Below are 26465 nucleotides of genomic sequence, written 5' to 3' on the forward strand. Positions count from 1 at the left end.
ATGCAGTATGCCTTGTTCTGCCTTCCTCCAGAAAGTGGCTGTGACAGCTAAATAATTTTTTTCTATTTGACATTTCCTGCGACCACAAATCTTGCAACAACATGTTTGCCTCATAGAAAAAACAACAACCAAAAAGCCTGAAAACAAGAGCAAGGATCTATGCTCCCGGGGTTGTCTCTGGAAATCATGCCGGAGACTCCCTGCCATCAGCGATGTTTTGTGTGCGGCACAGGGCACATGCCAGGGCAGGCTACACAAAAATAGTAGCATTACTAAGGATCTTATGGGGGTTTGGCTGGTCATGGCTCCCTGGGGAGGACATCTTGATCTGCCCTCTGACTGTCTCTCAAACACCTACACGCACACACAGAAAGAGAGAAAGACATAGTGTAAGATTAGTTTTGTGTGCCTTGGTGTCTAGAAGCAGCACTGGCAGAGCACAGGATGCAAGTGATGTTCAGGGACAGGCAAGGTCTGCTACTGCGGCATCTCTGTTGTTGTTGTTGTCTTTGTTGTGGTTTTTGTTGCAGCTGACGAAAAGATATTTGAGGTGAGGCTTCAGAGACATCCGCCAGGTCAACGCTTTAGCTGTATGTCTATTTCTATCTTCATGTAAAATTGTTCTGTGTGTAAGTGCAATGACAGAAACTTTAAACCAGAGTCCTTGAATGTACACACTTGGCTAAAGCTGAGTCTGATTCTCTTTGCAAGTAGTGGTAATACCAAAAATATATATATATATTATTAGTAGATAAGTTGAGCAAAATAATGAAGCTTAACAGGAAGACTGACTAGTGATCTCTATTTCCCCACACAATGGACAATGGCAGATGTATATGCATGTATGTAAAGGATATGAAAATACATTTATGGCTCTGTGATGAAATAGAGTATAGGTATAAGAAAGTGAGAAGAGTGTAATTCATTAAGGAGAAAACAAAGCAGCACAAGTGTGCATTAGACACTAAGAGTAATTGCATTAGCAATAAAGCAGGGTGGGTTATGAGACAGTAAATAGCTATTGAATAGGCATACACAGCAGAAAAGTAAATACCCCCAATTATTTAAACTAGGTCTGCAATACAGGGTGTGTGGCAGCAGTGTGAAATTGTCATGTATGCCTGTTGTGTTTAAATGGTGCTGTTGTTGTAACGCTTTATAACTGTGCATATGTTTTTCCCACAGTGACTGAGGGAAGTAAGGTCAAAGTCAGAAGTCCCCAGTCCCAAGAATGGAGATTTAATTTTTTTCCCTTTACAGCACCAAAACAACCTCCATCCCAGAAAGGTATTTCCATTCTTGTTTATTACATTGAAAGCCTCACTTGAAGTGGTTTGAAACAGAGTGCTTCTGTATTCACAGAATCAATTCATTCTCAGGCTATCAGAGTGTGCTCATTCATCGCATGTCTGAATTGATGCACATTTCATTGCATTTAGATTTACAGTTACACCTGCTTTGCATGCAGTTGGTGAAAGTTGTTGTAAATGCGATGTGTCCCAGAAATGTCTTTGGGAGAACAGATGAAGAATTTTAAAGGCAGTCCTCAGGCAAGACGTACATTTTTAATATCATTTTTATAGATAATGATAGCCCAGAACTCCTACAGGATACATTTTGGTGGTGCTTCAGAGCTATTTCATTGGTGAATAATTCATGATTAAGAAATGAAACTTTGAATTAATCTAATTTGAATTTTAATCTTTTGGCAAAGCGAAGAATGATTGAAGGACCTGGTGTAAGTATCCAGATGCTAAAGTAAATGCCGTGTCTGGCGTCCCGCTCTTTCTTCAGGAAGCTGAAGCTCAGAGCAGCCCAGTCAGAACCTTCACACTACACTGCAAAACCTGAAGATCTCCAGCTGTTAAAACCATACTAATTGTTCATGCAAATATCTCATGTACTGTAATTACTGATGATGAATATGAACCATGTGAAGACAATGATTAACATAATACAGATTTGTTTTGTCCATGTGTCTGTATGTGATGTATGAACACAGACCCTTTTCGTGTGTGTGCCTCTGTGTGTTTGCATGTAAATGAAGTAAAGACGGTCTTTCAGGATTTACCTCTGTCACGTATTCCTTGGGTCCATGTTTTTATTTTTTTCTGCCTGTGGCACTGAGAAAAAAGTGAACGAGTTAATGACTATGTCAGATTGTGATGCTGGCATTTCCCTATTGACATCTTCAATCCCCCATTTACATTTCATATCTGGACGTGCCACTAGCTTGGGCTCCATGTGAAAGGCCAGGCTGGATTAAGGTATCATTGTGATTGCATGCTACCTTATGGACAGGCAGGCAGAAGACCTAAATCCCTGTCTGGAGCAGAGCAGGTCTCAAGCTGCTGGTAAGCTCTCATCAGTCCCACCTCTGCTTCACCGCTCTCCCCCTCTCATACCTAGGAGATCAGGCGTGATGCCATGTAATGGTGGACATAATTGCTTTGTCCTCTATCTTTTTCCTCTTTTCCTCTATGAGTTGGAAGTAACCAAATTAAATGAGGTGACACACGAGGAGAGCATGAGCTCTTTCTGTCAAAAAGCCCAATGATTTCTGTCTCACGTCCAGAAGCAAATGTCAGATTGGCTGCTATCCGACAATATTTTGTTAGTATATCTGGCAGTGCTTTTCTCTCACCCACATACATCTGGTAGCTTAGTACAAGTCAACTGATTTTATATTGATGCAATGCAGGAAGTAGCAGATGCTGCATACCGACTGAATATGTTGTTCTCTCTCTGTGTTCAACAGGGCTCATAAGCCCTAAAATCATGTTTCAGTTCTGGAAGCTTGCTCTGTGGGACTGTAAATAGCCAATATGAAAAAGTGAGCTAAGGTAGAACAGTAATCCCACCCAACGCAGTCAGTTGTCGGTATTTCCCTCCTCTTCTCTGCAGATATTACGGATAAAGTGATCTTGAGTCTTATTTTCTCTGAAACACTCATGAGTCAGAAAATGTGTTTCTCATTGTTGCAAAACTATCCTCCATAACCGTGAAGGATAATATCCAAGGTCCCTTGTTAGCATGCAAAACAATGCATCATATTTTTCACCATGTCTCATTTCCAATTGCAAATGGGGAAGGAATGAAAAATATGCGGGAGATTACTGCGTTAAACAATTTGGTTCTGCTTAATAGTGACTCCTTTGATTTGGTCCCGGGCCCCTGAGATGAGCATGGATCAGGAATGATTGAGATGCATGGAGGAGCTTGTTCTTGGCTGCCTGCTTTGCTAAGCAGACCCACTTCACCATAATAAGAGGTCATCCCTGGAGGAGTGTGGAAATGTGTCTAATTAAAACAAAATGCTTTATCAAGAGCTGAGGCAAAGTGAGCAGCCCCAGTAAAATAAATAGCCAGCAATTTCCTGAGATTCATATTCTGATAAGCATCTTATTAAAACAGCCAACTATCTAATGGAGGTGCTTTGCATTGTAGGAGGACTTTTGCTAATTTTCTCCCTGTATTGCTCTTTTTCTCTTTCATCCTCCTGCCAGCCTATGTGTACGCGTGTGCGTGTGTGTAGTTGCGAGCATCAATGCTGGAGGTTGTGTGCATGCATGACTGATAAACAGCGCAACAAATTGGGAGTCTACCTATTTTTTTAGGCATTTTGGATTTTGCTCACCTTGCAGTTAAGCGGGAGTGTAAATTACTGAGCGCTGTGGGCACAAAGTACTTAATTGTTTTTTTATATCATCATTATTCATCTTCTCTGACAGCTCAGTTGTGGCACTGATGTGTTGAAAGATGGACCATCTGTACTTTTGCCACTTTCTCTCTCTCTCTTACTCTCTCTCTCTCTGTTGCTATTTTTGAGGTGCCATGTTTCCATACTGATGGCATCTGAGTCCATGATTTGTTGCCACAAGTCTAATGTGTGAGATTACAGCACGAGGCTGCAGCACATGGAATGCCTCCAAGCAAGGACGAAATAATAATAATAATAATAATAAAAAATTAATACAATGCCTCACTCAGCAAACACATCAGAGCAGCTTGCAATTACCATGTCTCCTGTGATTGCATCTCTGTGGAAATTAATTGCTATTTTAATTTAGTTTTTCCATTGACAAATCCTGACATGCTTAAGAGATGCCTCCAATGAGATATGTGCATTTGGGCCACAGATCAGGCATATTATGTTCAATTGAACTTCAGGGTGGCTTGTTTTTCCTGAAGAGGGAACAGAAAACAAAATTATAGCTATGAAACCTCTTCAAAATACCCTCATTGAGATCATCATTCTGATGTGACTGTTGCTGTCGTCCAAATAGTTGCAATTTGTAGACTAAAACCTGAACTCGGCATGATGGTGTAATTTTACTTTGCTTCCTCTCCTTGCAACTTCCTGTGTGAAATATTTCTCCTCATTGTAGAGCAGGAAAACTGGACGATCATCACCACATGGTAGTGGGCTGCTGAGGCTCCGTCAGTGGGCCATTACTGATGTAATGGGCCACCTGTACGAATGTGGTTTCTGTGTGTAAGAGTGTGTATGTGTGCAATTGCTGATTGGATGGCAGTAGTCCCTAGAGCCTCTTGAGTATGTATCCGGTACCCACTCTAACAGGTGGATGGTGGGAAGTAAGCAGCGGGGGTGGACTTCCATAATGGACTTGGTTCAAATGCCACACACATCCAAGTCCCAAGACACACGCTGCTCATTTTGGACTCTCTGCTTACAGCTCTGCAATGAGAAGTAAAAATAAATCTACTCTGCTTATTACTTGCAGCTTTTATTTGGGTATTTATGTGCATGTGTGTTAATTTTACATTTAAACTAATCTGATAATTAGGTTAGCATGCATTTTTTTCCATAATAACTGACATGGTTTTACCTCGGAACAGAAATAATTGGCATCGCATGCATAAGATTGACAGTTTAGCTTTTCATCTAATTGTTTCTTGGTATTTGTTTTTCTCTCCAGTCACGCTGATTGCTTACATGGGTCAGAGAAGAGAGGGAATGGAGTTTCAGTGGAGTCGACAGGTTGCCACATTCCCTCGTGATATCTTCAAATATGGCTGGAGGGAGAGAGAATTACAGGCATCACAAGAGGCCCCTTTGAAACCTTCCAACTTAGTATGAAATCACTGCGTGTGAGCACTTTGATCAGCAAACGGTCAAGCGGCAGCCCTGCAGCCAGCCATCTTTCCACATTACCGCTGGGAGCCTCATTCCCAGCTCTGTGCACACCCCTCCACCTGACCACTGTTTGAATTGCTCACTGAACTGATCTTCCAACAAATAAGCTTCGTGCTTTGCCACGAATTACCCCTCTCTATCTCCCGTCACACATGCCTTGCAGCATCACTTCCCCTCTTTGCATGCACCCAGCCGTCCTGCACATCCAGAGATAAACAGTAGGTACTGCACATCATACAATCATAATTCCAGCAATTAACCTCCTCACCCACTGTGGACTTTGAATCCCGCGAGCTCCTTGCCTCACCTCTTTACTTGGAAACAGTCTCTGTCTACCAGGCCAGAGTCCATATGTAAACATAAATATAAAGTGGCCGGCGGCTTGCCTATCTGACAACACCCTCATGACCAATGATGTCTACTTTGATTTCAGATCCGTGGTGGAAAGGTGCCAGGACTTAAAGTGGCTGAGTTATACCACTGAGAACCTGGGCCATCTTACCACAGCCCTTTGCTATGTAAGAGACAGGGTTTAATGAAGGTCTGTGACAAGGGATGCATCTCTGAGCACATCAATAAGCAAACACTGTGTCTTTGCTCCTTCAAGCACCATAATTTAATGCAGAGCTGAGCTTGATACACAGACACACAAGTATGGATATTTTCCTGCTTGATTGTCTGTCATGACATTTGTGCACATTGATTGAAAACAAAATTATATTTAAGAAATGACTATAATGATCTAAATGTTATATAAGATGATCCAAAGGTTAATTACAGCTACAGACGTTGCTATTGTCATTTTTTTAAATACTCTTTAATAATTAAAGCTACAGATTTTTCCTATTTCAGACAATGTACTTGTCTTTTCTTTTTCACTGTTAGACTCTTCAACCAGCCTCAGTCAGTCGATATGTGTCCTAAAACGAAACATGACTGATAGAATTGTACTGTATGTAATAACCAAGCTTCACCTTGCAAAATGGCTTAATCTATCATTTTTCTCTGCACAAAACAGGCAAAACCTCTTCCAGTCAGTTCTGTGCAACCTTTCCTTTCAATATGAATTGAATTACGTTCCAATCAAACAAATCACAGCTTGTTCCAAACATGGCTGCTCCAAACAGGGCCGTGAGTAATGAATTGAAAAAGTCTGTATTTGATTACCCCTGCTGCCGCCCAGGGTTGACTAAGATCCATTTGAGAGGTAGTGCGGTGGAATTCCAATATGGACACCCTCCAGCTATTGACCCTGTCTTTAAGTGGGCGCTGTGCTTTTAGTGTACTTACACTGGTTGTTCCACATCTTCTTCCTCCTGGCAGTTTTGCAATACTTTTGATGGCAGACACTGGCTCCCTTTTCCCCACTCTGCATTATTGATGCATCAGAGAATGTGGATAGCCTACTTTTTGTTATAAGCCACTAAGGGCACAGATGCAAGGAGATAAGAGGTTGAAGTTGGTGTGTTGTGTAACTATCTCAATATCTTTCCGTGATTGAAATAGAGAAATATATAAATATTTCATTCTGTTTAACAAATGGATCCAGTTGATGGTCTCAGTCATGCTAAAAAGCTACAAGTCAACACTTGGCATGTATGAGATCACAAGATTTATCATTTATGAAAGAAAATGAAAGGAATTATCCTTGTTGGGTGCCTTCCCATTGAAATGAATACAATTAATTTAATGGTGTCTACAGCCCAAGTAACATGAATGGCAATAGTTTTAAAGTTAAAGACAAAAAACAATACAAAGAAGAGAAGATGCATGATGAAATTCTATGTACCACCGTATGCATGTAATTACCTTACATGTACGGTTGATTGTCCCTGATTGAACTCTTACCCCGAGCTGTAGGACACTATGTCACTGATGCCATGGAAAATGAAAAGAAAAAGGATTTGGAAACTTTCTTATCTCCAAAGTTGGAGCAATCCTAAAATGCTCAGTTCCACTTGTGAGTGCAATAAATCCAATGCAGAGAGACTAAGGGAGAGGAAAGGAAATCAAAATGTATATTTTTTAAATTAGAGAAATAAGAAAAAGACAAATGCAGAAATTAAGAAATCAGTATGGGAGGGAGGGAGAGGTAGATAGATAGATAGATAGATAGATAAATAGAGAGAGAGAGAGAGAGAGAGACAGAGACAGGTTGACAGTTCGGTCTATAGATGGCAGTATTCTAACAGAAACAGTTGGATGGGAGACTGTCACTGGCTGTTCAGTGTGTGCTGCGCAGACAAAACTCTGTGATGGGTAAGACAATTTTATTTTCATAAATAATGATACAATATCCAATTGTTAGATAATCAATATTTAATAAATTCAGTCGGTTATGAGGGTTTCCAAGCAAGGGATTGATAGGAAATTTAAAATCTGTATAAATAGAGAGTTATCCAAAATTAGTATTAGTATGTTTGAAACTTCTTTTCTCCTCTGTAAGGTGTTCTTTTTTTTGGCGCTTGGTGGTGCTTATGGTGCTTTGCAAATTGCCATCTGGTGGTACAAAGTGCTTGTCTCTAAAAAAAAATATATATATAGCCTATATATATTTTCTTAATATAGTCTAAATGCTGTTCTAAGACCGAATTTCTGAAGTCTACACAAAATGTCTCCTTATTTTATTCATTATTAATGTTTTTCTTTGGGCGGAAACAGTTAAACTCCATAATGAGAAGGAGTGTGAGGGGGGCTGGGTTTAAACGCGCAGTGTGCCAGTGGCAGCGTACACACACTACTGTACATTGATGGAGCCGCTAATCTGTGTCAGTCCGGCAGAGCCCTGTGAGAAAGCCACGCTGCGGGTCTGAACTGACGCTGCGAAATTACACCGTCGGCCGATGGCAAGCCTGGCCACTGCTTGTACATAACCTGCATGTACTGTAGCCTGGAGGACGCTGAATCCCGAACTGAAGGAATGTGCCATTTCATTGACACGGTCTAGTAAAGTAACATTAGGAGGTCAGCTCAGATGGTGAAGGCTCCGCTGCGAAGTTTACGCACTGAATTTGCAATTCCTCGCGGTAATGAAGGTTTTTACTTGAATGAATGACGCCGCCGACGCTTAACAGGTTTCCTAGGCAGATGTATTTAAGGAACTGGAAGAACTAGTGAATGTAAAATTACTGAAGCTTCTCCGAAAACGCCAGCTTTGACTAGATAGAGCGTTTGGAAACATCTTTTTCTTTTACTGTGGATGTCAGTCTAGCGCATCAGTTAAAACCCCCTGAAGACAGCAGCCGCGCTGGAGGGAACAGGATAACCGGGAGATCCAGTTTAAATGAAGAGGTGAGTAGCGATCAACACGGTCGTTTGGGTTTAATCTGCTACACGGTGTGTAAATATTTGTTTAAATGCCATTTGAGCCACAAACACAAACTGCCACACTGTTCTGTAAAGGGCTAATTTTCGACACTGCGGAGAGACAGCTGGAGACATTTTTTATTTTTTGGCTGCAGGCTCTGATAAGGAAGCTGCCTGCTTCAATATTTCATTGTAGCTTTGCCACAGCTCAGAATTAGACGCCAAAATGAATGATAATGTGTGGTGATAAAATACATGGTTAACAGCTGCACTGTTAGTGCATATGGAATCATTTCACTGGAGTCCTGCGCCTGCAGCGGGCTTTACACTCAGGTGTTGCTCTGGATGCTTTACATTACAACCATTTAAGCTCTATTCTCATTCATTAGGATTTAGCTGCCTCCTAATACAGCAGCATTATTGAGTTACAACCTGTTATACAGACATGATACTTCCAGTTCGCATTATTCTTGCTGATGAGCTGCTTCTGGTTTGTGTTAGTAGATCTTGTTCTAGAGTATTTAATGAAGTTACTTGACCGGCAGAGTTATTTTTAGAGTCCTTGTGTCCTAGTGCTTGCAGTCATCACAGTGCGAGAATTATTTTGAATTGTTGGCCTTGATTGTGAATGCAAAATTACACATTTAAAATTATAGAATACTTTTTTAAAAACCTTTTTTAAATACAGAACTGGACCTGTGTTACTGCAACAAGTGAACCTTGAGTCTGTTACATTTCTCACTCATTTAAATATAGGCTATGCTCTGTAAATTAGTTTCACAAGGTCCACGATCTGTTCATGTCATCTAAATTCTATACATTTCTTGACTGATTTATTCTCTTCTTCTCAAGTGGTAAAACCAAAAAACCTAATTGCAACAAAAAACAGCAACCTGATATATTGTTGCCAACTGGCGTCAATTTAGGATTCCAGATTGAATCTAGACCTCATCTGTCCCATTGAGCAGATGCACCTACAAATCTTCATACTCTGTCAGACTGCCAGCGCTCCAGCAAGCACCCATGACAATGACTCTAAAGAAAATAAATGTTGTCTTAAGTAGAAAATTGCTTTACATTTGCATGAAAATAACTTACATCTGCCACGGCTGACGGGTAGCATATTAATTCCTCTGCCCGTGCAATCAAAACCCGTTCCTTCTTGGTGAAATCACGCTTTTTTTTGTGCATCTGAAGCGTGACCCACTCACATCATTATTTTAATATCCATCTCAAAGTGAAGCAGCAGTTTGACCCCAAAGCAGCCACCAGGGTGGAAATTGCTGCCTTTGGAAGAACAAACCAGCACTCAGCATTGGTTTGATTATCACAGGCTGATTATATTCACCTAATTAACTCCAATTTAATGAAGAAAAAAAAAAACACATTCGCCTATAGTGTGGTTCTGCCACTGAGCAATAAGCCCCACTGACCAGCAGCTGTTAAATGACTATTTTATACACGTCTACACTTCTTCGGCTTTGGCTCAAATTTGTTTTCATAATTTATGAACTTATATGACAAATGTTCATTGCTGTAAACTCATTCCCTTGAAGACAAGATCATACCAGTGAATTGCTGTTAAAAATATTTCCAAAGCTTTTGTTGATACTCTGAATTTATTCTGAAAGCAGTGAATGGAGTCAGTGTGTTCCCTTTTTAAATAATAGAGGATATGAGCAAAGATTTTAAGAATTCTGTTCAATGAATCACTTTCAAGTGATGCCTTTGAAGGCACGCTGTCCAAGAAAGCCTTTCGAGAACCACAACATCACACATTCATCCAATCAATAAGGTTAACCTCACCAAGCTGGAGAGAAATTGCTTCGACTGGTCAAACTTAGATCAAGCTTTGTGGAGTAACGGTTGATGCTTCTCTGCCACTGCCTCCCCACTTCACCTCTCTGTAGGGGGCTGCAATATTTTGATTGGATTTACGGTGAAGCCGTGTGGTCAGCAAGGTATTGTGCACTTAGTATTTGTGATGTTGGAGTGATTTGCATAGGTCTGTTCTACCACATTAATCCACTTGACTTTTGGAATAGCTATATTTGTTTAAGTGACCTTGCTCTGACTATGAAATACCATGTTCTTAAGAGGAATTGGCCCTCTAAAGTACCCTGTACCCTCTAATGTCTACCACCGTCACCATCAGCATCTCTCAGCATCTGCAACAAACTCTGCTGATTGGCGCACATGGCTCAAGAGCGTCCTCTGTTGATGAAGAGCAAAGAGCCTAAACAACGAGCTGAGTTAATTATCGGGCCACAATGCGAGCACACAGCCTCTTTCCGTTCAGTGCCTTCCACTTAAACCACTCAACAACTATGATGGCATTACTAACTAATTTTTTAACTGGACGATTTGCTACTGAATGAGTTGTTACTGCCTTTCTGTGTGCTGTGTCACCACCAGCATTCACACACAGCACACTGCTTGTTCCTCTTTGGATTCCCCCTTAAGGCAGCCAGACTCACCACAGTTTAGCTTGAGAGATTTTGACAAGTTGCTACGCATGCAGGCAGAATCCTTGACCTATTTCTTAATGAGTGAATACTGCAAATGCTTTCAGCGGCTGTGTATTCTGTGTATCCCCCCCCCTTCCCCTTACAGCAACCCCCACCATCCCAACTGTCTTTTGCTTGCATGCACACACACACACACACATGCAAACATGCGAACACATGCAGATAATGGTGCTTTTGTGAGTTCACCGACTCATTCTCCCACAGATATAGATCCTCCCTTTCCTATCTGCTTTAGTGTACAAATAGTGAGCGAGTGTTTGTTTTAATGAAATAGTCCTCCCGTCTTCCCTTACTGTGGGCTGTTTATCTGAACGTCTCAACTGTCCAGCTGTCACAACACAGATCTCGATCTCCTTGACCTGCACACGCTCCACTCACTCTGCCTCGTTATGTGCATGTTTGTGTCTGGAATCTGCGTTTCATGGCGAGTGTGCACGTGTGGGGATTGACATAAGGGAGATCTGGATCTGTGGTGACATTGATCAAGTGGAGTGCAGCCAGGGAGAACATTCAGTCTGAGAGGGGTTTGGCTTCAGTGGAAAGCAGAAGATCACAACTGCCTCTTTCTCTTTATCCACGCAGCAGGCGGATTCATTTACAGTGTCTGTGCTTGCCGTCTCTTCTCTGGATAATTGTAAACAACATGAGTTTTTCTACCTGTCTCTGATGCTTCAAGCACCAGATTCAGCAGTAGAGATAGTCTCACCAGACAAAGATTATCCTAACAAACATTTGCTTACTGTAAGATGCTGTTGGTTGTAGAGGAAGTTATTTGCTGATATTGTTCAGCAGTGAAAGAACTGAGAAGTCTGTCTCTCTGCATCTGGTATGAGATGACATAAAACTTTGTTGCAATGATTCCGATACTGATACTCCGACATTGGGCGGTTATCAGGCTAAAATTGGGAACTGACTTTGGTGAGCTTCCACATTGTTACAACATGATATTAACAGAGCTTATGCTGGAAAGCAAAGCAAATCATTTTCAGTCTCTAAATTATAGACGATTTTTCATTTATTATATTAGCTTAAAATGTAATTTTGATGCATCCCAACACTGTCCCTCTGCCTTGTGCGAAAGATTAAAATCAAGTGTTGCATATCCTCTTGTAAATATATTATAAACATACAGATACCATAGATACAGCATTACTCTTTGATCATTTCTGCACAATAGCAGATGTTAGAAAACACCACAAGACAACATTTAATGGTCTAGTCATGCTGCTGTAGCCATTTTCATCATCTTGAGTAGTTGTGCGTGTAGCATTCAGTGACTTATTGAATCGTTGAAACCATTTTAAATTGATGACTACAGGCCACTACATTGTTAAGTAGCAGCTTGCACAGCATGAGCAACACATAGCACAGAGTGCAAAAATCAATGCCACTCCTTTGCATTTAATTTTTCACAATACACAGGGAGGCTATTTTTTTTTAATGCTGTGAGTACTTGAAAGAAGGCCACATTTTCTGCTGCTGTGTTTATTACTATGCTGGATTTTTTTTCTCTGATAGGCTTGTTGAGAGAGTTTGTTTCCCCATCTCTGTCAGGAGGTTGGCTGTTTTTTGCAAGTAAAGGCTGTATGTGTGTGTGTGTCCGCAGCTCCCAGACAGGCTCCAGCCAGTCTCATCAGAGGACCGTCGGGGAACGGTTAACAGTTGTCCCTCTGCCAGGCTCAACCGTGGCTAGTCCAGATCCTGCTCTCTCTATTGATGGCAGCAAGTTAGCAATGAACCCCTGTGTGCACTCTGCTGTCCCAAAGGCTTGCCAGCTTGCTGAAACAAAGCCTTTTGTAGGACCACTGAATCCAACAGATGGAGAAATGGACAGTAAATGAAAGTAGAGGGAAAGGGGAATAAAGGAATTTAGTGGAGCATGTTTGTGGGTAGGCATTTAGGCTACTCCTTTGGGAAGCCTAACACCCTCACAATGCAATACTGGCAGAACTTAAATGTTCTCTCGTTGACATGCCGCGAGAGCGGCTTTGGGCCCCAATGTGAGCGGAGAAGGCAGTCTGCGCACGAGGGCTCTCCAGGGCCTGGGAAGCCTTTATTAAGATGTTAATGGAACTGCCTTCATGACACATTTCCATGGGACAGGATCCCTCGCCTCTACCATTCTTTAGTGCCTCAATCTGCTTGCCACAATCATCAGTCTCTCCCCCTCACACAACAGCCTGTTTAGGCATTCAGCCCCATCTCCACATTCCCCTGCCCAGGCGCTCTCACTCTTTATCTGATCTCTGCTGTCACAAGCCATCCTATATTTTACCACGTGTAACAAAATTACGCGATGCCAGCGATAAGGGCAGCAATCCTGGCACAGGGACCCGTAGAATAACAAGTCTGGCTGTTTGTTTGTCACTGATCTTCACACCGGTTGGAAGTCAGACTGTCACCTCAGTGAGCCTTGAGGGCTGTTATGTTTTTTTTTTTCTCCAAACACTGTCGGGCTGGTAGTTTGTTTTCCAGGACACAATCTACATTGCTTCCCATCGGTCGCCTTAGCCCTCGAACTGATCCCATGGATGGCCACTGCAGCCTGAGCAGCTTATGAAAGCAACAACAACAAAAAGAGGGGGGAAGAAAGACCTCAAGCTTTACATACAAATGCCTTGACTTACTTCATTTTCATGAAAGGCTCTGAATGCATTGTCCCAACCATTTTCTCTTTTCACATCCTTTTGAATATAAGTCAGTTTAGCTGGGCACCATCAATAATCAATTAGCTGGTGTCATGGGAGGATGTGTGTTTTTGTTTGGTGGAAACTTGACAATAAGTGAGCAACAAAAAGAAGCGGGAGAGAGAGGCAGAGTGGGAGGGGGCTTGTGTTGGACGCCAAGGGGCAGCTGTCAAGAGCAGATGACAGTGTGTGTGTGTGTGTATAATTTGTGCTTGGCTGCGTGTGTTTGTGTCTATTTTAATTTATGTTTGTTTGACTGCATGACACATGTGTCTTTTGTGTGAGTGTATGTAGTGCCTGTATGTGTGTGTGTGTGTGTGTGTGTTTGGAAGATGAGCCACCAGGGTAGGCAGTAAGGGCAACAGCATGTTGCGCTGCCCACACTGCCCCCTGGTGATGAGGATGCCCCTGCCTGCCACTGTCGCCATGGTTACTGCAGGAAAAGGGGTGCAGACATTGCTTGTCTAGTCTGCTCATGTGTCATAGGGGAGCCTGGCCAACAGCCCTCTACTATATGCACCGTCGTCCAATTACAACTAGGACCACTTTTAACTCAAAAGGGCCCATTATGGCCATTAGCTCTCTCAGCCATTTCAAAGCAGCGTGTAATTTTCTTACAAGATTGACTCATGCTAGTATTTGCCCAAGAATTGTAAAATCCAGCAGGTCGCTGTATTTACATTAACTTAATTCTCTATGCTTATTGTATTGAATTTTCTTCCTATGGAGCTGTAGGCAACACAACACTCAAATTCCCATGTGTTGCTCCAAAGCCCAGTGACAAGTAGATACCTGCACCTATGCTCTCTTCATTGTTACTATTTTGCAGTGAGGCATGGTCTTATCTGGGTAGATTGATCTTCTCAGCATGAGGCACTAGCCTTGACTCATCCTCAGCCCTTAGAGGAGAGGAGAAAAGAAGAAAAGAAAAAGGGAAACGTGGCCTTCCAAATTCATTCCTGAGTGAGATAGCAAACAGAAAACCTTTCTGGAAAAAGTTGTCCCCCTTCTTCTTCTATCTTGTTTTCTTTTCTCGCACACACACACACACACACACATCCTCTTGATAAACTTTTTCCACAGTTGTAGACCCAAAGTAAATTGTGCTAAATTGATGATGAAAGACCTTGAAACTCTCACAACTTCAAAACATAAGATGTGGCCCACTGTGGCGTCTTATTTCTCTGCAATATTGATAGAAGCGTAAGGCAAAAAAAAAAGAATTACACTGAATGTGTCGACTGCTGCTTGCAACACTGCATATATGACTTAAAAACATTGAAGGTCCATATTTTTTAAACTTGAATGCTTTGTCGGGCTGTCAAAGGGCTAGGAAGGAAGGATCTTGGATGTATTATGAAAAAAGTTTGGTCTAAAGCTACTGCCGCCAGCCCGCAACTCCAGACTCTTTACTTTGGCCCAAGGTGATTTATAGTGTCCAGGCCAGGGGAAATGAATTCTCCCTTGGGATAACAGTTATGTTTATGCATGAATACACGACTCTGATCCACATACTGAAGCCAGTGGGAGAAAAGGGATGAAAGGTACTTAAAAAGGGAGTCAGCTTGTCATAGAGCCCACACAAAGTCTGTGAGGATGTGTAGCTGCTCTCCTGCACGCTCCGGGCAAAACCGTTAATAACACTTTATGAATGTAATTGCTTTTGTTGTTGATTTTGACCTCGGGGCGACCTTAAGATTATAGCTTTGTACACCATAAGCATAGGGCTTTGTGGAATGTGTGGGAACAATAAATCCTGTTTTCCCCTCTAAGCATTTCTGGGAGCCCGTCTTATCAAATGATATCAACAAACTGGTCATTGTGAATCATGCTGCACAAACTAAATTGAGCTACTGTAACAGTGTGCTTGCTGAATGACTGGTATTTGTTCCTGCCAGCCAAACATTATCAAGATGAATATATCAAAGAGGAAGTTAGATGTTGTTGTTTCACTACTTTTACTTCCTAGTGCCCCTTGCTATCAAAGGGAAACACTGCATGTACTCAGTGGAACAGCGGGAGCTCGCCCAGACAGACACATTATTCTGCCTCTGTCATAACCAATGAAATGTGAAACATGACAGCAGCATCTTCTTGTAACCTGCATTAGATAGACAGGAAAATGATTAACGTAGAGTAAGTGATACAATGTGTTATCAAGTCATGCAAAACACATTATCAAAAATCATTACACCTTGCAAATCAGTCGCAATGTAGGTCAGAAGCATTGTCTCTTTTGTAACGTTTAAGGAGAATGAATCAGGGTATCTAAGACAATTATTCAGAGTGTGACAGCCAAGGCTTTTGCAGCAGAGGACTTGAAATCCTTGTTTTGTCCGTGAAGATGTTGATTAAATATGACTGCTCTGAAACATTTGCCTGCCTAAGGGAGGCCGAGGTAGAAAAAGGGAGGGAAGTGAGTGGAGAGAGGGGGAAAGGCATGGGACTGGGCAGGTTTGTACTTGAAAGCAATGATTGAGCATCCTTTCTTGTCTTAATCTGCAACAGTTAGGGATTTACACTATGGGAGCTAATGCTGTTAACCAGCTGATCCACACAGAGGGTGCATTCAAAAGATATTTGACATGTTACTGCTGCTACAGCCCCGATTCTACCAGACACACCTTTATTTCCTTATTCATCTCGAGAGAACAAGAGTAAAGCTGGGAATTAAAAAGATTTTTTATTATTGCAAAAGGCATCTCTGAGCTTGTAGGTACAATGTTTACTGTTAAGTACTTTGCACAAGCCTCATTGCCTCTGCTGCCGCAAGCCCTCCCCCACATTTCGCAGAGAACATGTTCAACCTGACAGGGGTGAATAGGTGAGGTGAATTTGCATTTTATTACAAAGCATGCACAATGTTTCAGGCATTCTTTTTTGTGAACATAATGTTGAATATAAATAATTTGCTTTTGCGGGGTTTCAACTTCCCTAATGAATGTCTTTATTCACAAACAAATTTCACATATCGCTGAAGAGGAGTGTTTGATCAGCACAATTAAACACTCATTTCAGTTAGTCTTTTCTTTTTGAGGGGTACAGTAAATGGTTTCGTCTCAGTTTTTTTTAAAGCTGGTGATTAACAGCATACAGTGTCATCCCCTCCCTTTCTTCTGCTTCCTCTCCTCATTCTCTCCTGTTTATATAGGGGGTGGAATAGTGAGAAACAGGGGGAGTGAGCTGGCTGGAGGGATGCCAGAGGGGACGGGCATGTGGCTTAGATGCTGGGAAATGTCAGCACATTTTCACATTCACCTGCGTTTGGGACCTTACCCCGCATTTTGCTGTGCATCCTCAGACAAAAAAATTAGAAAATCAAGTATTAAAACAGGGAGGGGCTGCTGGGCAACGTCTTGGTGTCGAATATGTCACACAACTAGCACATTCTTACTTATTTGAGTGCACATGCACACTTATCCTCACCACAGCGTAAATCCTTCATGGATTCCAATGTGTGCAGACATTGACAAGTCTGATAAAGGACACCTTGCCTTTGTTTATTTTGCCAAGGCTACAGTGTTCATGGGTTGTGTCGTACAAAGCATTAGTAGACCTTCAATGGCTTAAGGTCTGAAAAGCTGAAATGCTGTGTGTCTGTCTGCCTGGTTCCCTGAGGCGCTGAACATGTACAGTAGCTTTGTGTCAAGGTAAACAACCCCACCTTTCTTTGTACACTACTCTTTGACGCAAACCAATCAGAGAAAGGAAAGAAAAGAAAACAGAATATGTAGACAGAAGTACAGCCAGAATGATTTTCCTGCGGGACTCATTGTTACATTATTTTTGAGCAGTTCCTTTATAACACTACCAGAGCCACAAAAGGAATCTGTTTCTAACATAATGCAATATCCGAGCTGCTTGTAACATTTGGCAATAAAAGGTCTTTACTAAGAAAGTCTTTAAATGAAAGGAAATGGAGAGGAATTAGCTGCAGAATAACGACACTATCTAGTGCATTAGTAGCCTAGATGTATGACTTAATTTAACTGAAACACTGAGCAACACTAAGATGTGTCATCTACAAGATTTCTCTGTACTTGAGGGATATAATTTATTTTAGTGAGATAGCATGTTTAGATGATCGGGAAGATGATAAGATATTATATTGGATGCATATGACCAACCTTTAAAAAGAAAGACACAGTGAAAACCGCCAAAAGAAAAACTGGAATATTGCTCCTGCAGGCCCATACATTGACCTTAATGACTGATCAAGGTCAGGGGTCACTCTCAGTAGCACTTAGAGCGTTGGCTGTAAGAATGCACTGAAATCCTGCATGACCAGCCTCTGGTTCAAAGCAGAGGAAGAAAGAGGGAGGTCTGGGTTTCTTACTCGTGACATTGAGTCAGACGGGAAGAGGAGAGGAAGCTGGAAGGGAGGGACGGAACAGGAAGGCAAAACTGTTTTCGTAGAAGTCAAGAGCGCTGTGTGTGCCAGCCAAAGGTATAACTAAGTGCCACTATTTGCATAGGGGTTAGTTAAGGAAAGCAGAAAGCTTGGGGAATAGCTGACTAACTAGCCCTGCTTTAGCAATCTCACAGGATGTGCAGTATAGGCTTGTAGATGATCTAGGTGTGTGTGTGCAAGTGTAATACTCCAGACTAATGGGAAAACGCTCTCATTGACTCTTAGTCAGTCCCAGCCAGACTGAAACAGCAGCGAACCAACCACCAAGTGTCCTAATTAGCCCACTTCAGCATGTTAGTCTGCCCCAGCTGCTCCTATTTATGTTACTGATGAAATGCTGAATGGGGCTTTTTTTCCCCTTCGTTACATTTTCTCGAGGGTAGCAAATAGTCGATTTTATCGTTTTTCTCTTTCCTGTTATTGCAGTTTTTTGCTGGAGTATGATTATATGTTTTGCCTACTGCTGATGCAGTTTATGGGGAGCGGCAGCAGCAGGGCTGTTTTGTTTGGCTAAAAGGGTGACTGCCAAGTACCCTACCCCGTGTTTTGCCCCCAACTCCCCCAACTAAGAAATGACAGAATGTGGTGATAGAAGGAAATACTCAGGCTGCCCACTGCTGTGTTTATGCTGACTCTAACATGGGCATCAATTTCATCATATCCTCTGCCACAGCATACTTATCATCGAGAGGTTTCAGTTACATCTCTCAATTGGATCGAGAGGGGCCGGCTTCATTGCCGAAGCCTCATTTTACTGCTTCACTAAACCCGTGGCCGAGTATGATCGCTTTTAAAGCAGTCAAGCCACAGCGTCTCTCCCTCAGCTTCATCATCTATGTGTGCGGTCTAAGGAAAAAGTTAATGTGAGGTAAAAGCCACCAGAAAGGAATTCAGATCGCCTGGGTTTGGCATTGGTCATACTGACCGAGCATGGGAATGCTCTTTTCTTTGATTTATTTTCAGTTATTATTACTCTGTCTGTTCATGTTCTTTATTGCTCTCTTTTTTCTCTTGATATTGCTCTTTTCCCGCTCTCCCCTTTTTATTGCTCTTTCTCTCGCCTCTTTCTTTTTGGCTATCTGTCTTTTTGTCTCTCTCTCTCTTTTGCACTGTGGGATCTGGTCCCAGCCTGCCTCGCTTCTTTAACAATGAAACAGATGCTAATTTTAATCATCTTACTAGCAGAGATTAGTCTTTGATCAAACTTAATGCTCAGAAAGCAACTGCTGCATTCAGAGAGAGGCTGAGCTTGTAAATGTGATCTGGTGACTAAGGCAATGCAGGATACTCCACTTGAGAGCTGTTACACTTAAGCCCTTTATACATGTACTTCTCTTGCCTAACATTTTACATGATGTGCAGTCAAAGCATTGTAAGAATTACAGTCCATTTCACACTAGAGCTTCATGTAGACAATTCCTGCTATGAATGTCAATGTTTTTTTTTCCCTTAAGACACACTTATGCGCACGCAAGTGTGTGTGATTATATCTATGACATGCTTTCCAGATATCCAGGCCTCTCCACTGGGTGCCTATATCAAGATGTAGTACAAGAAGAATACTGACGGACAGTTGTATGAGGCTCAGCGGCCACATATAAAAGATGCTCTCTAGTGTCTGTCTGAATTGTATGGATGGCCTGACTATCTCCGTGTGATATCAATAGCAGAGCAGGGGACAGATTCAGGAGCCCCTGGCCTGTGAAAATGAGTGTGAAGCACTTATTCCCAGGTTCACTGATGTAGTGGACGGGCTGTTGTAGCTCTTCATACAGTTCTGACAGACTCAGAGCGGCTCTGACAGCCAGGAGTCTTGTACAGTATAAGCATTGTACATCATCGCCACACTTGCCTCTGTCCCCTCCATCTTATTTCAGGCTGCTTGACTTTTTCTTCACCAAAAAGGGCAGAGCTCCAGCCCAGAGTTACTGTAGGTGTAATGACTGGAGGAAAAGAAGGAGTGTTAAGGGAGGTGGGAGCAAGAAAATGGCACGCTAGGAAAGTAATATTCTGTGGTGAACAAGGTTTTTCTATGTGTTTAAGGCCACAAAATATAACCCCAAGAGGGCTATTTCTCCTGTCCCTCCTGTCCCTGTGACTTTGAACATAATGAGTATTGTACTTCTTCCCCTTCTGATCCTTTGCTGTTCTCTGTGCTTCATCACACTGCTGGACGATAATGCTCACACAAACGCTGCCTCCATCGCTTACGTATTATACAGTACAATATCAACCTTCACAGCTATAGTGAATAATACCATGCATTGCCAACACACTATTTTTCATCATAGACCTTCTAGGTCACCATGACATTCCTTCCCTCCACCTCCCACCTCCCCACTGTTCACCCATCCTACTATAAGCAGGTGCAGTGCAACTGTGCCACATGTGTAATAAATATGCTTCACAGTATTTTGTGCATGCCTGTACTCCAGGACACATGCTATATGTCACTGCTGTGAACAGTAGCCTTTCTACTTATTTTTGCTGAGTTTCAAAAACGTCACCTCTATTTTTTTTATAAGGAAAAAAATATTTTGTGCTTGTGAAGTATCACAATTCGGTAGCACAGTGTGCTTTTGTAATTAAATAAGAATCTGATATGTTTGGCAAAGTCTATAACCATCTTCCTAAAACTTCACACTAGTGTGTTGATAGAAAGGTGTTTGCTGTGGTGATATGGCTGCTAGATTCTCAGGACACTGGCTCACAGGAAACCAGCCAGTGCTGATTTTCCACCGTATCCCAGCCAACACTGCATCCTGTACGGGGTTCACACGGAACAGGCCGGAAGGCATGCATGTGCGCTTCAGCACTGATCCAGCAAGTCAGTCAGTCAGCCAGCTTGCTGTCTGAGCTCTGTCCCATCCTATTCTGTCCTGTCCCGGCATGACCTGGCAGCGGCTGCTGCACTCCAGAGGATGATCAGGTGGATTTTTATACAGCCGGCATGCGCAAGGCAGAGCTAATGCTTACTGCAGCGCTCACTACTGTTTTATTATTCATATTCATTGCAAGTCCTAGTTGGACTTGCATACAAATGTGGTGTAAGCTTTTCTCTGAGCGAGTCTGTGGCAGCAGTTTTGTAACTTTGTTTCGCTATGTGCTAGACTTAAACCATTTGTAGAATTATTTTCAGAAAGTGTTCCAAACCAGTCTATGCTATTCTGTGTTGAGGTTATTGCCCTATTACCCATGAATTGTTCTTTTAGAGAACATGTAACAAATACATTTTATTCTGGTCAGTGAACCTACCGAATTCTTTAATACATGTATATTTATTTAAAAGTGAAGATTTGCTAGATAATTATTCGTTGTTGGCCACTTACAATTCTACTACAACAGTGGCGCATATGGGCTCTATTCAACCCCTTGCTGCCTGTTAAAATAACTGCTGTATACACAGAGAAAGAGATGAGTACCATTGTTCTGTTTTGTGGTGGGCAGTCTTCACAGAAAACAGTACATTCTGCTTGCTAGGCATGTATCCTTCTGTGTGAGTAAGCACCCAATTTCCTCACCACATGCTGTTATTGCCTCTCATCCAAAGGGAGATTGGGCTAAGTAACTAGCCGCAGACTTGATTTTGTAGTGTTTTATCACCTCTGATGAAATTAGAGGGGCCACTACCAGGCTGAGGTAGAGAGAGAAACAGACTGAGAGAGCAGGAGAAAGGCTCAGCCCTTTGCAACTGTGTGATAGTGCCTCTGTTATATGTGCCTGAGCAGAAAGGGAAATGAAAAATAGCCCTTAATGGTCCTCAGATAGTGTATTTGAGAGGCAGGCACCACTACACAGCAGGTCTGGAACACAATGAATGAATGTTTCCTCCCTCCTCTAAAAGTTTACGGAATAAACTTTTGTTTGTTCATTTGTTCTGTACATTAACTGGAATTTACTGTTACTTTACTTTAGAAATGTCAGGATTATTTACCTGATGATATGAGTGAAATGCTTGTTGTTAACATTGCTACTGTGAACAGAGACAGACATCACAAACAGTCAGTTCTTTCTTCACTTTTTCACATGAAGCCTTATCTGTGTTATTATTTCACACAGGCCATCTGGCTTTGGTAAAACTCCAATGTCTGGCCTTCTTTGACCCTTAATTGAGTTTGGTGAGAAGACAGAGCAACAGACAATGTGAGGACAAGGCAAGATGTTTATACTCTTGCACTCAGTCTGGAGGGAAGAAAAGCGGGTCATTGGGGTTAGGCGGTTTAACTCCTCACAAGTGCTTCCATAGCAATAAGTCACAGTCATGAGTGTGAGATAAGCTAGCCAAGGGTGCATGTCTGGAGCTACTGCTAACCCTAAACAGACTGGGATTGTGAGTGGACTACAAACTGCAGTGGAGCTTAGACTGGAAGAACAACTTGTAGACCTGGTGACAGCCATATTTCCAAGCCTCCTGTGTGACAGCGGGAAACCTGTCACGACTGGAAGCCGAGTGTTTGTTTATGCAGTCGTGCTGTGTTTGTCAAAATGTCAGTGAAGGAGCGTGGCTAGCTGTAAACATCATTAACCCGGCGAAGAGAGTTCCAGAGAAAACTGTCTGCTGTTCTGAAAGAGTGTGAGGAATTAAATCGGCCACATGCACACTGACACAGGCAGGGAGACAGCAACTTGTGTACACAGACACACACATTAACTGCAGCTGCAGATATCATCAGACAATCACATGACAGCTGAGATGAACAAATGACTGACTCCTGCTTTATCAAAAGACTGGAAACTGGGCTTTAACAATTTTTTTTCTTTCCGTGCCAGGGCCGTGCGCACTGCCAGCTAAGCTGTTCCAGGATTCAGAGCGGTGGGGGAATAGAGATTGCGCATACTCTGCTGTCATGTTAATTGCATTGACAGATAATTGATTTTAGTATGGATAGAGCTACAGCTGGCCCAGCAAGTGTTCATGGTTACATATCTGTATTACATCATAATTCCCATTGTCACTGTTAAATCACATCCCTGGTCCATGGGTATTGTATCTCATCATACTTGGAACACCACAGCATATACTTCCTCACCTGGAAAGCCTACCCCCTCTAAGCCTGGTAGCAATCCACAGTGATCTTTTACCTTGTTTCTGATGGGAGAGCTCAGTAGAAGAGTGTTTCCTGCTGCGTTTTTCAGTGCCAATCCGGAGTAGCCTCATCCTCTCAGCCAGCGTGTGATTACAGAGTGAGACCAGGCTATATCATACAGTCCTTAGATGAAACAGTAGCAGGAGAAATTGAAGGGATTACTTTGACTGACAGAATTCCCATATTTTTTTCCTCCCCCCAGAAAATCTTACATAACCATTCCAGATTTTGGCTGGTGTCTACTGAGCGAAATAACAGGTCTCATTGTGTAATGAGTAGATACAGTATACATTTAGACCAAAATAATAATACTATCTAGATGTTTGTTCTCCTCCTTTTCTCGACATGTCTCTGCTTCTCCTCATTCCTCTCGTTCATTGACCGGACCCCTCCCCCCTCTCTCAAGTGTGCCAGCCAGGCTGTGTAAATTTGCTCCAGATAATAGTGGACGTACCGTGCCAACTTGTGGAGTTGTGGCTGCTGCTGCGGCTGTAATGGCTTGTTACCCAGCTGGAGTAATGGCTGCATGGCTCCCTCTCTTTCCTTCCTTCCTCTTTTCCTCTGTCTGCCCTGCTCTCCCTCTTTTTCTTTCATCTCTCTATCTCTCTCAAACACTCAAACTGGGGAACGCTGTTTTGTCCTTCTCGTTCACTTTCACATCACCATCATTCACTGTTTCTGTCCCCTTATCTCAGTTTCTCCCCTGCTGTATTTTATTGTTCGCCTTCCCCTTTTCCTCTAGCCTCCCTATCCTTCTCCTTTCTTTCAGTCCCACTAGCAGTAGTCGCCTTGGCCACTGAGCCATGCTCCAGCATGACTCTGGTCCCGGTGAGACAAATGATGAAGCAGCGGAGTGAGTGAATGCGTAGGGGATGTATGTGGCTACTGAAATGGAAGCCATTTTTTTTCTCATGTGATCCTCTTCATTCGTCCGCCTCTGTGAACTTGTAACGTTTTACTTACACTCTATGGAACGAGTGCTTTTGGTGGTGCTTAACTGTGGATTTGGCATGATTATTTGACAGAAGGTTCAGTCCATCGGTGCCTTATTCTGATTGGGCAACCGCACACCAAAGGTCAGAGTCTATGCTTTGTTTAGCAGAGTTCAGCAGCAGGCAGATAACACCTCTGCGTGGAGGGGTCTGTTGATAAAGAAAGCAAATACATCAACAGGCGTAGACTCACACTCTGGTAATGCTGGTGCTTGCATGCACGCACACACACACACACACACACACACACATGCACACACACAGGTCGTGCTGTGGCCTGCCCTTTTTTGGGTTAATGTCATCTGTATCTCCTTGGCTAGGCTGCCCTCACCATGGCTAGCCTTCTCTGTTTATGTTCAACTCTGCAGCACATTAATGACCTGGAGTTTATGTAATCTGATTGCAGCAAGGCCAGACGAACTGAGCCATTCATTCATTTCATTCCAGTCTACTCCACACAGGACGCGCAATTGCCTGCTCATTCAGACCAATGCCCCTCTGGCTGTCCTTTGCACCTGCTACCTGGTGCACCAGCCAAGTTCTTCAGTTCGCCAAGTCCATTTGTCTGCTTCAACAACTCTTAAATGTGCCATAAGATTTGGCTAGAATAAAGTAGCCTCGGATATGAGAAATTAAATGAAATTAGTAATGTATCATGCAAGTGCCATTTTGAAGTTTTGTTTACAGTTAAAATTAGTGGCTTTACTAAACTGCCTGGAATTTAATTTCATTCATTTTATGCCTTACTCACTCCCCTCCATATAAATTACCAGTTATTGTAGCTATTGCCGCATAATGAATGCCTCATATTCTCAGCAAGGATTTAAAATATAATTTAAAATTCCTTTGGATTGAAGGAGACTCAGATTTTACAGGTGTTCAGGATTTTGAGTGCTGTGTGTCTGTGTTTACTGTCTTCAATAATTCATACAGACATGATGCATTTTCAAATTCACCAACACTGAAACACGCCATAGGTACTTTGCCTTTCATGCATTCCTACACATATGGCTTTCATTATACCGCTATATTGACTCTCAAAGTGACAGGATTGTGCGGCATGGGCTTTAGGAATAGTTAAGGCCCTCCGATTTGATAAATCTGTATGGTGTCAATCAAAGAGCATGATTCAGTTCCAATTTGTATGTGAGCTGAGGGTTAGATATCTGATCCTGTGGCCTCTTGTGACATCCCGCTCTGTTTGTTTTCTTCTCCCGACGAGGAATCCCTCTTCTCGGTGAGGCCTTTTACAATTTAGATTTATGGAAATGCCTCCTAATAGAAAGCTGCTTTCACAGGATGACAGACAGCGATGAGGCGTACACCACATAGCTAGTGGTAGTGGGACTGCCTGAAAAGATCACACCTCAGGATTCAACCTCCAATTTAATAGGAAAAGTACACAGGGCTGTTAGTTGTGTCAGCAGAAACAAGGATTGAGAGTGGGGTAATTTATGTACGTCTATGCTGGATGTGTGTCTGTGTGCGTCTGTTTATACGTGCACATGTCTTTGATTGTGAGTGTGGATACGTGCATGTCTGTGCTTGTACAAGAGCATAAGAGTGAATGTGTGTTTGGAGGAGCTGGTGGCTGTGGGAGGGAAACAAAAATAATTAGAATAACAATGACAATGTAATCTCTCTCAGTGGATGTCATACGTTTTAGCCGTAATACCAGCATGTGTTTGCTCAAACAGAGTTTGAAGTGTGTGAAGCAGGAGGGGGGCTCTGCAGAGACAGGGTTAAAGGGAAAGATTAGATGCACGTGCCCTTGTTTGCATTCAGGGATAAGCAGCTATGCTGAGACTCGATTATTCCTGTGTCATGATGACATGCTTTTCTTGTGGAACATCTCAAAATGTGTGTGGGGGGTGAGTTTTAATAATCTTTTATATGCATTCATTGGAGTAAATAACTCTTGAGAGACTGAGAAGTACTGTGACTGCTTTCAATGGGTGCAATTCAGTGAAAAGCAATTGAAGGCCTCACTGCAGGCCTCTAAACTCAGATGGTCATGAGAAAGTACACTGATATGGGTCACTAACAAAGCTAGTACTATTAAACACTGGATGTAAAGTGCTCTGTTAGAGTGCCCTTAGAGCACATGCTTAATCGTGGACAAGTGCACATTAATTTACTATGCACCACTAAATTACAACTCTTTTAGCCGTAGCTCTGAGCCATGCACATATCATGTCTAAAGATAAACAAAAACAACAGTTTATAAAAAGCCCATGTTAAAAAATGTGTGCAATGATGGCTTTAAATTAGCAACAGCAGTGTTTGCACTGCTCTG

At 42.3% G+C, this 26465-nt stretch overlaps 1 protein-coding gene across 1 annotated transcript in view; it reads left to right on the forward strand.

Moving 5' to 3' along the window:
* Positions 1-7903: 7903 nt before the first annotated feature.
* plxna2 (plexin A2) overlaps positions 7904-26465 on the forward strand; it is a 158476-nt gene continuing 139914 nt past the window's right edge. Inside the window, exon 1 of the mRNA XM_035656760.1 lies at positions 7904-8449. The gene's annotated coding sequence lies outside the window, so the exon portion shown is untranslated. The remainder of the gene's footprint in view (positions 8450-26465) is intronic.

The sequence above is a fragment of the Morone saxatilis genome, unplaced genomic scaffold (genome assembly GCF_004916995.1).
Source record: "Morone saxatilis isolate NCDOM2014 unplaced genomic scaffold, NCSU_SB_2.0 Contig15, whole genome shotgun sequence".
Taxonomy (NCBI): Eukaryota; Metazoa; Chordata; class Actinopteri; family Moronidae; genus Morone; species Morone saxatilis.